The 15,574-nt window shown below is 37.3% G+C and overlaps 1 protein-coding gene across 3 annotated transcripts in view; it reads right to left on the bottom strand.

Annotated features, from left to right (window-relative positions):
• Positions 1 to 15,574, bottom strand: part of ADK (adenosine kinase) — a 293,147-nt gene that overhangs the window by 22,928 nt on the left and 254,645 nt on the right. The gene's annotated exons all lie outside the window — the stretch shown is intronic.

The raw sequence follows: 15,574 nt of genomic DNA, 5'->3' as shown, positions 1-15,574 counted from the left end.
TAAAACAGTCTGGAGAGACGATAATAGGGGAACAATACTAACCAAAAAAACAGTGTTCCCACCATCCTGGTACATTTAACCTCCCAGCTGAACACAAACCTTTTTCATGATGTTAACTGAAACAATCGAATTCTGATGATAGCTGCAAATACTACAGGTCTGTCTTTAAACCAAATTAGAATCACAGACTACACGTCTACTCTTAGTACAGTAATAAACACCAGCAAGCAATCATTACATCCAATTAGGTTGAGTACTTTCCTTAACTGTGTCATTTACCAGTCTCTCTTGCTCTTAAAAGTAGATTAAATGTGTAAACTTACATTTAATTACCTGTAACAGAACTCTTATGGGCAACATGTTGGAGTGTCCATAATTTTGTATTAAAATAAAAGTAAGAAGGGAGTTCTAAAATACATACAAAAATGTCTAGCTATTTCCTCAAATAAGCTTTTGATCCAAGGGCTGATAGTAGGAGTACAGATGCTTACAAGATGGAGACACATTCATGTTTCTTTTGTAAGCTTTAACTTGTAAAAAAGGAAAGGAACAACTGTGAAACAGAATGCTGTCCCATCTCCTTCCCACCCCCATCCTCTCTCATTTTCTTTAGATCGGGGGCCAAAAACAGATAAAAAGGAAAAAAAAAAAGGACAGGAAGAACTTAACAGAACATACAAACCTAAGCTCAAAACCTATAAACGTCTCTGTACAGCTATAAGGTAAGAAGTAATGAGAAAAGTATTTGGAACAAACCCATGTCAGTCTGGCCGATTCTGAGCTCTTACCTCGCTCCAGAAGGTAAAACCAGTAGCCTGAAGGCTCTAAGCCTCTGTACCTTCTTCAGCACATTAAATGCATCTTTTAAAATTAGCAGCATAATATTTTCTCCTGTTTCTTTTTCTACAGTAGAAACTACAACTGCTGTTGCTTTATTTCACATAGAGATACCACACTTGATATGTAAATCAAATAGACACTGTAATTCTCCCATCACTGTTAGCACAGCTCTGTCCACAGTGGTAAGGCAACATGGGCCAGGGTGCTGGGCACTGAACCCCTACTTAGAAATCCTTACAATGTCCAATAGTGATGTATTTCAAACCTGGCTGTGTTGATTCAGCCTGTCACTTCAAGGCAAACAGAATGAGATCCTGCATTTTCGGGCTGGGACTTTCAGATAGCTGTACTGTGTGAGCGCTACGGGCCCCCTGGCACTTTCTGTGTGCCGGGTAAGTTTGCCTTGTTTTGCATGCCAGCATCTCCCTCTCCTCCATCTATTTCTGTGCATTGTTCTGCCTGGTGCTGTAGCTATGAAGGGCTTGTCAGAAAAATAAGGAATTTGTTTGTGCAAGTCAGTGCAGTTAAATACTATAACAAGAAAAATGTAAGTCAGCCACATGCTTTCAGATCTTTCTAATCAAATATTTTAATAATACACAATGAATGATGCTGTATTCAAATAAATTCAGCATGTAGCCAAGAAAACTTTATAACAAGGAATAGTGAAGAAGTTGGGCCTTTACTGCTATTATGAACATTACTCAAAACAAGTCAGAGAGTAGTTGTCATTTATAAAGCATTTATATGTATATGGTATGATAAAATTAATATAAATTCAAATTTATTTCCGTAATAAAATGCCCAAATAGAGCAATTAGGCTACAATTCTTGCAGCTTGCTAGGCAAAACTAAGTAAGTACATATAGCTATAGGAGCCAGGATGCAAAGAACTGTCCCTCAGAGGCAATGCATTTGCAGTACAAACAGAGAAAGAATATGCCAAAGATTTTGTATTTTCTACTGCTCTACTCATGATCCTACAGGTATCTATAGCATGAATGACGGTATGCAGACCCCACTTTCTCTCTCTCTCTTAGGAGGTAAAAGTTAATCCAAAGATGCTCAGTGAGACTTGTCTTCCCTTTATTGCTCTGCCCAGACACATGCATTGTCCCATTTAGTCATGAGTATTTTTATTCAGAAGTCATATTCACAGCATTTATGTGTGATTCATAGGATTGGAGTTAATAGGGGAAAGAAGGTTTCTCCAAAGGAATTCATACACATCAACTATTAGCAATGACGTAAAATTCAACAGTATTCTTGCACTCAGCATATAGCCACTGAACCTACACGTGACAAGGTCTGCACTCCCGTCATTTCAGCACCGCTCCTTGGAAACGATGATCTTTAAGGTCCCTTCCGATCCAAACAATTCTATTCTATGAAACTGTTATTATTTATACCTGCATGAGATCAGACCCAGAACTCTGTACCTAGTTATAATTGTACAAAAAGTAACTGTGTCAACCAATACGCATGAATAGCTTTTATAGGCCCGAATGTGTTTTGTTTACTTTATATAGGTAATGGGATCCACTTAGCTTTTGATATTGCCTGTACCATCATTGCCAATGCCATGAGCTGACGTTCTGTTTTAGTTCTCATATTGAACAATTCTTTGTTTGCACAAGTAAACAAAACACTATGACTGCATGTAAAGATGGGGGAATGAGTGGAGGTCAACAGAAAACACTACAGTTTTGCTTCAGATTGGTGCTATATTAAATAAGGAAATGCATACATACATATATGGAAAAACTGCCCTAAAGAACAACCCGATGAATTTTTCTGGCATGTGTCACAATGTTTAAAGTTTAGAATGGCAATGAACTCTGTTGAGGAAGCCCTTCCGAGCACACATGAGTATTGCCATTTGCCCTCTAGGCACACATTTCAGAAGGAGCTGAAACTGCGCCCACTGAACTGCCAGAAAATGCACTCCTCTAACTCAGTGCGGCTGCTGAAGACGTAAGGCAGTGCTCAGAACTGCATCATTTTCCTGTGATCTCTGCAAATGGAAAGGGGTTGAAGACTCAGGAAAGGCAAAGAGTATCAACTCATAGACACCCAAAATAAGGAAAACTCAGAACTTCTGTAACTGTTTCACTGATTGAACACTATGAAATTACAAGGAAAAGCTCAGATCAAAATCAGTCCTGAAGAAGGAGATGGGTTACAATAACCGAAATCCGTGAATGGTGTGACCCTAGCCTCCAATGAGAACAGGTCCCCTTGGCGTAACGATGGCTGCATGTCGGTATAGCTTCAGCACAATCAGTCTAGCCACCTCAGTGAAAGTGCAGCGTGGCACAAAAACAGATCTGGCCTTGGATATCAACAAATGTTGACCTCTGCTCCCACCCTGCAAATCCTACATGATTTGGCTTGACTGGTGTACATCCTACTTCATCATTAAAAATAAAAAACCAAAACAAACAAACAAAACAAACAAACAAAAAAACCCCAACCAAACCAACCAACCAACCAACCAAAAAAACCCAACAAATAAACCCTCTAAAGAAATACTACTCTTTAAGCTACATATGGGAATGGAAGATATAAACAAATCTCTATTTCCATCCACAAGTAGGTAGCTCAGGTAGTGAAAACAAGTACAAATGACGACAGATGGAATTTCAATTTTCAATATCTAATGCACAGAATACATCACATATGTATGCCCAAGTTACATTGACCCATGTTCTAGCTCACACACATTCTTCAGCCTTCTGAAACTTGGCTCCATGGGCTGTGCAAAAATGAAGTATCTTTCAGCTAAGAAAGCAGACCATGTACTTCACTTTCTGCTTGCATTGACCCACATGCTAGCAAGAAAGCACATATGTTTGTACTCCATTTCATGCTGTTCTACAGACATACTCGAAATTACTGCACAGCTGGACCATCAAAACACTGTCCTATGGGAGAATTTTCACAAATATTGATCTATAATCTGGTCAAAAAGCTTATCAGGACATTGGCTAAAACAAGCTGTAGAAAAACGCATTACAATTTGATTTTGAGCAGGACAACCACTGTATTATGCCTCACATTTTTTATACATTAAGCATATTGCCCTAACGGGGCAAACACACCTGTCAAAACTTGCAGGCTTTCTTAGCTATACCTCAGCTTCACAGCGGTGAACACAGAAATCACATCGTTTAAATAAATGCCATGTTACATGACAGCTTTGTTTATGCTACATGATAATCTGAGAAGCATGGGTCGTCAGTGGAGGCAGAAATAGGCCCAAGGCATTTCTATTTTACTTGAGCATCAGTAAGACTGAAGAGAGAAGGAGTGAGCATTAGGTCACTACAGAGCAGTTCTGAAGGAGCTTTTTCCTCTGGGAAAATTTATATTTAGTTTCATAAATACAATCAGTCCATCAAAATGAAAGAGAGCCTTCCTTACAAACATTACTAAAAATAAGTTAATGTATAAATATATTTCTCCTTTTTTTTTTAATTAACTGGATGCTAGTTGGACATTGTTGAGGTAGATATGCCACAGGAATTTTAGAAATTTAAACTGCCTTTAAATATTCAAGGTAGATGTAGAAATTTGTATTTTTCATCCTTTTAACTCAGAGCTCTGATCTAGAATTTTTACATTTTTTTTTTCTTCTTATGCTGTATTTGTAAATTCTCTATTGCCTTTAATTAAGATCTCCCTAGGCTACTTATTTATTTTTGAAGAATGAAACTTGCTTACTAAATGAATTTTCTCAGGCTTTTGCAGGTTTTAGATCTATTAGAAGATGCCACCGCAGTGTAGGCTGAGATTTGTTCTAATCTCAGTGGGGAAACATTCTGCTCTTAAAAACACCAGTTAAAAACATCAACTCCACTGTTTTTAATGGAACTCTTTCAGTATTATGCAAGTCTAGAATGAGAATTTGGCCCAAAATGAAGGAGCTTATTTTCGCCCTAAATTAGCTACAAATCATTTCTTAGATAATTAAATGTCTGTACATTTTTGCACATGCAGGCTAAGCTGGAAGAGTGGTGCTTTTCTCCCACAGCTCTCACCTCACGCCCACAGTTTTCTGGTAACCAAAAACGGGTCTTGGAGGAGGCATTGGGAATCAAATATCACAGCTTCACATGCTCTCATCTTCTAGATCAGACTGGTGACTGCCCAGAAGCTGACACACCATACATTTGCAGTATGAAAATCTAACATGCTTTGCTTTGTTTCTCTAAGCATCTGTTTTGATTGCGGATACAAAGACCACTTTATAGTTTTTGTATTCTACCTTTCAAAATGATCTTGATTTTTTTAATTGTTTACGCTGTCAAGGTAAGCAGAAAATCCATAAACACTCTTTATTTATTTATTTTTAATATTTGGTTTTAGCCAAATATAAAAATGCCACCCTAAACGACAGATACTTATATCCCATGATGTGCCAGAGATTAAAAGAAAATTGCATTAGCACTATACTAAATACAGCATTTAACTGCTTACAAATGGATTTTCATATTTGTGTGGTAATTTACAATGTGCAATAGGTAGAGCAATCTAATCCACCACAATTGCATAATATTTTTGAACAACTTGCTGTTGATAAATAATGCAAGTATTAGGTTATTAAATTTTTTACAATTAAGTGACTAAGAAAGCTGTTTATTGCCTTCCGTTATACACTCTGTTAATAAGATCGTTGTTGCAGATGTTCATGTATGCTGCATTGATGTTTAATGGTGCATGATGCTCTAGGTGGTTCCCATAACCTTGCTTTGTCTACTATGAGCTGACTCAATTGATATGATAATAGAGAAAAGAGGTCTGAAACAAGCTGGGCTGTACTGGCATAATTTGCATAACCTTTAAATTTGCCATCATTTGATAGCCAACTGCTCCTAAAATTCTTACTCAGATGTCTGCAGCAACAATATACTGTACAAACAGCATTCTGCAATTGGACAGGTGGGGAGGAAAGAGATGGCATGCGTAGCTTATTGCACTTTTATATTCTATTAGGAAATGTACTTATCAAATTTAGAAAGCCAACAATTTGGAATAAAGCTCTGCAGTTTTATTCGTGGTCAATTGCTATTAGCCACAATGCATGGCCTGGCATCTTTTCAGGTTCACAGTACAATATCAGAGTGTCAGATTACAAGGATATAAATATTTGGTTCCACAGACTCCTCTCTGATTTAGTTTTGACTGCTAATCACTGTGGCAGGGAGAGGAATCAGGATAGATTACAAAGGAAGGAGGAGGGGGGGGCACAGGGTAGCAGAGTACAGCAAACAAAATCAGTGGAAGTCACCTTCCAAACTTTAAATCTGTTTTCTGAAGACTGTATGTACTCTTTTTAAACAAACGTTATTATATCATTCTGTCGGTATAGCCAAAGCCTAACAATGTACAAATAATTCATGTTTGCCTTATTTACTAAATCTGCTGTCTTTACATACTTTAAGTCAGGTCTGCTTATTTTACTGACTTTTTTATTCATATCAAAGAAAATAGCTCTGGCAAAAGTAAGCTGGAGCCTACTTTGATTCAAATAGGATCAAATACATAAACTTTATTTTTGTGGTATTTGTGGATTTACATCTAAACTGCTACTTCCTAACCTATATTATGCTCAGGTGTGTCAAGGTCAGGTCACTGGTATATGGGTAAGGTGCACAGCTTATTTTTCAGATACGGTATTTGAACCATTCCCACTTTGCTTTACCTGTAAAACCTACTGTGGAAATAACCGAGCCAAACTGATCATAAAACCTCACAAATCCGCTTTTAGACAGGTAACCGTTTTGGAGAATTCCAATTGACTCCTCTCCCTCACCCCACCTCCAGTGTTAGCTCTGGCCTTACACAAAATGCATACTAAATCCCCAAAGCAGGACCCATTGTAACTCACCCCCAACCCTCCTGTCCACTTCTTCCACTAGCCAGCATCTCTGCTCTCTCTCTCCTGGAGATAAGAATTTGTATTTCATTCAGCCACCTATTTACCACAACTTCTATTACCTGAGACAGGATGCTACAGCAGAGAAACTTGTAATCAAAGGGTCAGTTCCAGCAGTTAATTTTCTTCTAGGGTCACCATACATAACCACATTTTACTCTCTTTCCATTCTGTGCAATTATTTTATAGTGACTATTTGAGCTGGTGAAGATTAGAGTCTTGAAAACATAAGTTCCATCATTTATGGCAAAAGCATGACACAGATAGCTACAATTTCAACTTTTCTACAATGTTCATTCAACTATAATCACAAGATGGGAAATAAAATCTCTAAATTAAAGATGATAGGCTATCAGAGTCTGTAGGGCACCTGAGTGGAGATTCTGCTGTTCAAACTCCTCTCTGATGATTTGCTATGAAGTGAACTACTGCCTAATAATAATAATAATAAAAAAGGCTAAAACTGCCAAAATAATGGAAAAAAGATCTTCTGCAAAAGATATTTTGCCTAGCTGCCAGTGGTCAAAGGGTCCAGTTTTTTATGCACCTCATTTGTAACAGACAGCAAAGAAGATACCTTAAGGTAAAACATGTTATCAAATCTCTCGGCAAACATACAGTTCTTTTTTTGTATAACCTCTAGGTAGACTACAAAAATTGAATCAAGAGCTTGCAGACAAGGTACAGCACAAAAAAAGACACATGGATCCGTATAAACCATTCATATTCATGAGTGTTTTAAGTTCTCCATGGCTATAATCAATATCTAATGAAGTTAATGAGATTTTTCCATTGATTTCAAAAGCAACTGGGCTGAGCCCCAGAGACAATAATATCATATTCTCTGCAAGAACTCCAGCTGATAACACATACTTTGATAAGTTACTAGCTTCCCATCCGGAATTTCAGCAATGAACAAAAGATATGTATCTTATTTCAAACTCATCTTCCAAAATGAGCAATGTAATGTTGTAAGACTCAATATGGAGCATTTAATAACTTTAACTGAGAAGCAGTCAAGGCGACAGTAGTTACTTGTGATGTTAAGGCCAATATAAGATCCATACATAAGACAATTGTTATTTGTTTAAAAGTGAAATGAAAAAAAGCCTCCCAAAAGGTTGAGTTTTTGTTTTCTTTTAGCTTTGAGTCTCTACAAAGCAGTGCTTCCAACTCTCATGTCTTCTAACACATCTAAGCCCATCCAATAGATTTAATCACTGATAAGTAGAGTTATAAATTCAGATTGGCCTTGACCTTGGGCAGTATGACATTATCTGAAAACCATTAATGGTCTAAAACTAAAGGAAAAGCTCATTAATAAAAGCAAAACTGTACAAAGGTAAAAAAATAAATAAAGAAAAAGGAAAAGAAAAAAAGGTAGTTTTATTAAAAGTATTGATCATGACCTAGGGCACTACAGACATTGATCTTCCCATATCTCCACAGGAAAAAACAAAAAAGTTAAGCCAACAAATTATCGATCTATTACGAAACCTGCTGAACAAGGCATACATTTAATTTCTTACAATGAAAAAAATAATCTCACCAAATCAGCGCAAAGAGAAAATTTATTTCTTAAAAACTATTGGTAGTTGAAAGAATTGCAAAAATTTACTATCTGACTGTTTTCATAAAATAGCTACCCTATTAGTATGATTTGAACACAAGTGTTGGGAGGGGAGAAGCCTATGCACTGCAACCCTTTAAACTACAGGTTTCAGATTTCAGTTTGTTAAACCATGTGTTTTAAAGTAGAAATGGAGAGCATACAACACTAGATATTTCAGCAGCACAGAATGTGTGTACAGAAAAGGAAAACGCTGAACTTGAAACAGAGCAAAAACTTAATGAAAAGTTTATAGCATAATTATTTGATATAAAATAAGATACCACAGTTTTGGATTTTCTTATCATTGTAGCTGCAATAGTAGTAGCTGAAAAACTAGAAGTCACCAGAATTTCATGTTTGGTGCGCACACAGAGAGGTAGGTGGCATTTTCAGAAAACAGGGCCATAACCTCAACAAAGTTGCATGAATTACACATCCACTGAGAAGCACAAACTCAATTTGGAAGGCTGTCATTAGTTCCAGTGCTTCCTAAGTACTGAATGATTGATTTTGCTGTCTCATCATTCTTTTAATATAATTATATGATAAAACTTGGTTTTCAAAATACAAGATGTCAAAAAGATCATTTCCCTTTTGATAATATACTTATGTCTCTATCCCCTCTTTCTTTGCTGTTTGGTTTGCAGACAATTCTACGATGTTACTGGCTGATCCTGAAGCAACTTTCCTTCCACCTTGGGAACCACAGTCTCTGTAGTTGCCATATGGAAGTTCAAAACACAATATGACTTGGAGTGGAGCTCCACAATAATTTAATCCAATATAGTTCATAGATACTATAGTCTCCTTTTTCCTTGTCTCCTACGGCTGACCACTGCAACACAAGATGCAGGAGATAGCCAGTGACATTCTTAAATGGCTGAATTCAAATAGCGGGAGGTACTTCTTCACAACTCCGTGTCTTTGACACTCATTGTATGATTCAGAAAGTCACAAACTACGGATTGCTGGAAGCTAGGAGAGCGTAACATGGAGGTATCACTACATATTTTTTCTGTTTTTACAAGCACCTACTACTATACGTTGTTCCAGATACTAGCTTAGGTAGACCTTAGGTCCAACCATGTCCTGCTCCCCCTTTTCCACTCTATAAGGGCAACATCATTTAATTTATGTTACACAACCACTGGAGTTGTGTATTAACAGTCATGCCTCCAAGAATTCCTTTTAGACTTATGGTACAAAAATTGACTTCCTAGATCTATGTATTAGTATTTTAGAAAAAAATATAGAAATTCTTCTGTGTAAGAGGAAATACTGCCAAGTCCTAAGGAATGGAATGGGGGCCCATATTTATTGCCCTTCAACAAACACATGTTTTTCACAGCTTAAAGAAGTAATTTTTCCTTGGAATGCCAGAACGCAAATTCATTATAGCACCTGAAATTCAGGCTATGTTTAATGAAAGGTACAGTTTTGCCTTGAAAATTCCTTATTACTAGTGATTAACTTTCTTCTCAGTTGCTGGGCTAAACTGTTGTGTTACCAGGTTAGACTAGGCAAGATATTTTATTCTTTAAATCCATGAGAAATTACTGAAACACACACACACACACACATTACATACATACATATATATATCTACATATATACATACATAGGTATATGCATTCTTTGAGATGTAATTGTTGATACACTTTTAAGTCCAGTTAAGATACTGGTATCCAGGAACTTTGATTTTAATAATGTGTTTCAGCTGTCTAATGAAATCCTCAGACCTCCTCTCCCACACAGCATGAAATCATGAATGGTCTCAGTTACAAAAGGCATTACCAGCTTTGCTATTCATTAATCCCTAGCAACAAACATTCATTATTAATTTAGGTTTTGTGGTTTCTTAAGTCACAACTAAACTAAAAATAATTCTACTGGGCTTTCTGGTTCATTTGTTCTGCCATTAGCAGACCAAAATTTCCATTTTTCCTAAATCCATTTTTGGTATTTAAATTTTTCTTTACATTTGTGAATATCACAGGACAGGGAATAGTGAAAGTGTGTAATCCTGTGAAAAAGAGCATGCATTGTAATATAACCCAGCTGCAGGCCCAAGACACGACTTTTGTTTGTGTAAACACGTAGGAAGGCTGTCTGATAAAAAGAGCACGTCAGGATTTTTCCTGTCTGGAAGGCTGAGCATGAAAGCTATGAGAACTAAGGAAAAAAAACAGTTTTTCTTGCTTAGAGGACAACATACAATACCCAGTAATTTACAGAAAGAGGAACTGCAAACAGGCCCACCATAAAATGTCAGCAGTGTCAATAGTAATAAATACTTCTGTGTTTTAGAGATAAGCTTACAAGGTAACATGCTGGTCTATGATTGCAGCACAACCTGACAAAGAAAACCTACTGACCTCTGTTTAGACTAGATTATATGCTTGTTTTTATTCCCCCAAAATGCATGGAGCATCACACCATCATGATGTAAGAATGGCACTTAAAAACTCTAGCAACTCTTCTAAACAAAATGGTTTAAAAATTCTCCTTCAAGATCTAACATACCCTTACAAAGTACAAGAAGTTTCATCATTCATAAAAACACACTCTCCTCCATGCTTCTGTTGCTATTTTTATTTAGATCAAGTTTTGGTTTTATCCAAACCCATATAAACTTTTAATTTATGAACATATGGGCATATATTACCTTGAGACTGGTTGTAGTGGATTAAACCAACATCCATTTAGCTTGGTATCCTGTTTCAGATAACAGGCAGAGGCCAATGCCTAGTATTACTCCAACATCAAAAGCTTTGTAGTGGGCTCTAAAATTTGGTAATGTTGCAAGTTTTATAGCCACGTATTAATTTGGCCATATTGCACATGCTGTGTAATTTATCAAATAGATTAATTATCAAGTAGTAATAGCAAATAGAAATTCAGAAATTTCAGTATGTACTATTTGTGAGGTACACTAAGAGATTTTTAAGGGGTACCTTTCTCATTCTACCACATTCACTGCAAAGCTAATACATTTCCTGAAAAATTCTCAAGTCACGTATCCCACAAATTGAAGATGTAAGCGGTGTCATTAAATCAGTAAAATCCTAACTCGTTTTAGTTAGGTTTTAATGCCTGAATCCTTAACAATTTCATTTCTTTACTGCATATTCTAACAAGCGAGCTTATTACAAACGTGCCCTTAACAAAGGTGGTCTTGAAAACATTGGGGGAAAAAAGAATGGAAAATTCTATGTTCGCGCCTGAACATGCCAGATTTCATCATTCATAACTTGAAAAATGCTGAAGTGATTTTCTTTAAATTTGGACTGTTTTTCTTTCCACTATTAAAGCTATAAAACAAGCCAAGTTTAAAGTTTGTAGCTTCAGCTGTTTTTGAATTATGCAAATATTTCAATATAAAAGTATGTTTTTCCATTGCTGAACTGATTTTGCTCAGACTTTCCAAAGACTTCCCTTTGGGCCAAGACTAGTCATAAAATGTATCTGACTAAAAGTAATTCGTTTAAAAACGTTATGAGCAACTCTGTAAAAAGGATAGTTTTCACAGCATTTAATTCTGACAAATATTATAGCACACACATAGATATGACATATATGTTGTTGCCAGAGTTTGTAATTTTTGGTGTGTTTATTAAAAGCCCCAGCTGCTAAAATCAAGAGATTGGATGCAGTCATTAACCCTTCCCCCCTTTCCCTGCATACGTATTTTTTCGTGGTTACAGAAAAAAGTGTTGAAACATGGAATGAATGTATCCCACCAAGCTGGGAACCTGAAGTTAAATCCAGAATCTCAGACATGGGAAGAGGAATATGATGAACAAGGTTGCGTTAGTGGGACCCGAGTGTTGATAGCCAAGTAATTCCCAGTACAGCCAAGGACCATCCACACAAGAATTTAACCAATGCTGTTCCTCAAATAAACTTTCCCAGGTAAGCAAGTCCATAGATTTGATTTTTCAGTTACTAAACCATACCATAATGCTCTGTACTGAAAGGTATCATCACAGGTGCCTCTCTCAGGTTACTTTTTTTCAAGAGTTTTGTCAAAATTCAATCATTATGGAGACAGATTTTTGAAAAAAAATTTGTCAATGGTAATTCTTAGACTCACTAAGAAACTCCAATGCCTTCAAGTTCTTCAGTAAAAAGATAAAATTTGACATCAGAGGAAAATGCACCCAAATGACACGAATAGGAGAACTTCAGACAATGATAACATGCTCCATGGAGTCTTATTAGAAGCTGACAGTTAATTTAGTCAACATTTCATCTGCAATAGCTCCCGTGTGCCAATCCTAAACACTCCTTTCCTTCCCTATAAAACATACAGATCACACTCAGCTTGAATTTGAGCTTGCTTTTTTCTTGCAATTATTCCTACTGACAGAGAACAGGAAGGAAAGGGAGAGGAAAGGAGCCTTGGGGCTGGAGTACTGTGATGGAGGAGATATGAACAGACAGTAGGAAGACCCAATGTGCTCCATGATAGAAAAATAATTTTTTCCTCTGAAAACACAAATAATTCAGACAGATTAGGAATTTGGACCGACAAATGGGAATGGCTTAGACTGGAACGGCTGATGCAGTTACTGCTTCTCACTATTTTCATGATCTGCTGCAGCTGCATGGACCTCTAAGTTGCTTGTCAATCAGTGCCTGAGTGGCCACAGTCCATGGTCTCTTTGAGGTGAGCCACCACTAGTTTTTGTAGGCATTAAACAATGTTGGATTAAACTGCAGCAATTCACAAACTGATTAAACATCTTTGCTGTAGGGCTGAGACAGATCGCTGGAGGAAGTATACTTTTTAGCTATCTCAGTCTATGAGAGATATATTCTCTGAACTTTTTGGTCACTCTTTTCTTTTGGTAACAATCTGCACCTTCCTGTCCTACTCCTCAAATACCTGTTGATACTTCTGTTCTCTGGGATGTCCAAGAATCAACAACTGTCTCCACAGTCAGTCCTCTGCACATGTAATGAGCAGCTGTATTTGCTCTTCTTCATCCCACCAAAAATAAAACAAAATTCTACATCTCGTTTACCAACACATATAATTCTGTGTCCTTTCATGAATGAACAAGTAATCTGGAACAATCCCTTTTATCCACCTCATTTTCTCTCCTTCCAGCCAGAGCTGAACCAAAGTGTATCCCCTCCCTATTTCCATTTCCTGATCTACCATTTGGCCTACACGTAACCCACCAAAGAGGAACACTCCTCCTCTTGTAACACAGACACTCTCAGCTTAGCCCCATGGCTGCCTTGTCTAGGACAGTAAGCAGAGCTTTTTTTTGACTGAGGACACGAACCTCTGTTTAAGGAAGCTCTTACAGCCACAGTGTTGTCTTTCTCATTGTGCCCATGCATAGGCTGGGGCTGGGCAAGAACGGGGAGGTTGCTGTCCATGTGTCTCTCCACAGAGAGCAGTCCAGTCCAACGCATTCACTTTTACTCCCAAGGCTCAGTTGCTGTCAGACAGCAGAGTGCTTTCCGTGGGGAAAATGCAGAAGGGGAAGAGAAGAAAAGGTACAAAACCCACAAAGGGCCAAATTCACCTTGGCATCTTTCACTCTCACACCTGTAAGCTCCAGCTCCATCCTGCACTCTTTCAGCGGACATAAACTGAGAACACCAGAATATGTGATCTGCCAACAGCTGATGAAGAATGGTTAATGGCAGCAGTGGAAGGGAAGAAAGAAAAATCAGAGTCTTTTGTCTGGATACTGATCCTCTCTGGTTGAGTCAAGTCTCTAGTGACAGGAACATCTTTCAGCTAATAAACGTCCTGGAACCATGTTCTTATTATCACTATTGACTTGGGTGGAAGGTCCAAATCCATTGCTGAAATCCATGACTTTGCAAGTACTGATCTAGGCACAAACTCTCTGACAATACATTGTTTCCTCAGAAAGGCAGGATAAACAACCATACATAGACTGCTTTTTCTAAAACCTACTCTTCTTCTGTGCATTACAAAGAGGAAATGAGTTCTATGCAGGTAACTACTCCTAAATACAGCAATTCTTCCAAAAATCATTTAGAAACATTTTACACTTTCCACTGCAGGTTTCAAAGCACAACTAGACCTAATTAGTGTTGAAATAAGTGTGTTAGCAGTACTCTATGCCTTTCTATCGTATCATCATATACTAAATTAAGGGACACATTTTCCTCCTTTCATTATTATTTTAATGTGAAGAGGTGGGTAAAAGATGATCCACACCAAAGGAAGGAAAAAGGGGGAAAACAATAACAAATTGGTACCTCTTTTGAGAATTGCCCCACAGGCCAAATATTTTCATGTTCTTAATCATTATTAAATGACTTAACATGACACACAGAGCCTGGCGAATGATTGCATCCTGACATGGGAACGAATTACAAATGAAATGAAAGATCAAACTGTATTAGAGGACTGCCTCTGGGAAATGAAAATCTTTAATTCTCTTTTATTATTGACATTTATTTGGCTGCCATGAATAACAACATAGCAAAGAGATTCAGCTACGCTTGTGCACTGAATAGCTTATCCCACGGCTCAAAACTGCCTTAACATTTATCATGTTTGCTTTTGTAGCTGACACCATTGCATACACTCTCTATCCATCTTGCATTTATCATGCATATAAAGTGCATTCTCTAATTTAAGTTCATTTCATAGCGAACAAACAGCTAAGATTAGCAAGTGTCAGTCTGCAAATAAGCTCCCAGTTGTAAAAATATCAAAGAAGGGATTAATGGATTTGTTAACAACTCCAGTTTGAAGAATAAAATAAGTACACAGTGAAAATTAAATAAGAGCACAGGAGGGTTACACATAAGATTTAGGTTTACTACCATTATTACTAGCTCATGTATAAAAACATTTTTACACTGCTATTTCTCAGCCAACTTACAATACTCCAGTGGAGTGCCTCCATATGGGCCATTCACATAATGCAGTAACTTTCTGGAAGCAGCACTTTCATCATTATTCAGTGAGATACACATACACAACTCTCAGTGACTGCTATTTCCTTTAAATCAATCTGTAGCTAACAAAATACAGGAAGGAGTGAACTATTGGAGAAATCAATCAAACTGCTGCTAAGAATGATCTATATAGCAGTGACATACCTACTTAGTGCCTAGCCCTGCAGACACAGGCTGAAGCAAATCCTGATTTTGAGGCAAATATCATATGAGTAAGCACTGGTCCC

The sequence above is a fragment of the Anser anser genome (assembly GCF_964211835.1).
Source record: "Anser anser genome assembly, chromosome: 7".
In the NCBI taxonomy this organism is placed as follows: domain Eukaryota; kingdom Metazoa; phylum Chordata; class Aves; order Anseriformes; family Anatidae; genus Anser; species Anser anser.
The sequence above is the reverse complement of the archived record's forward strand: the minus strand, read 5'-3'. Positions and strand labels throughout refer to the sequence as shown.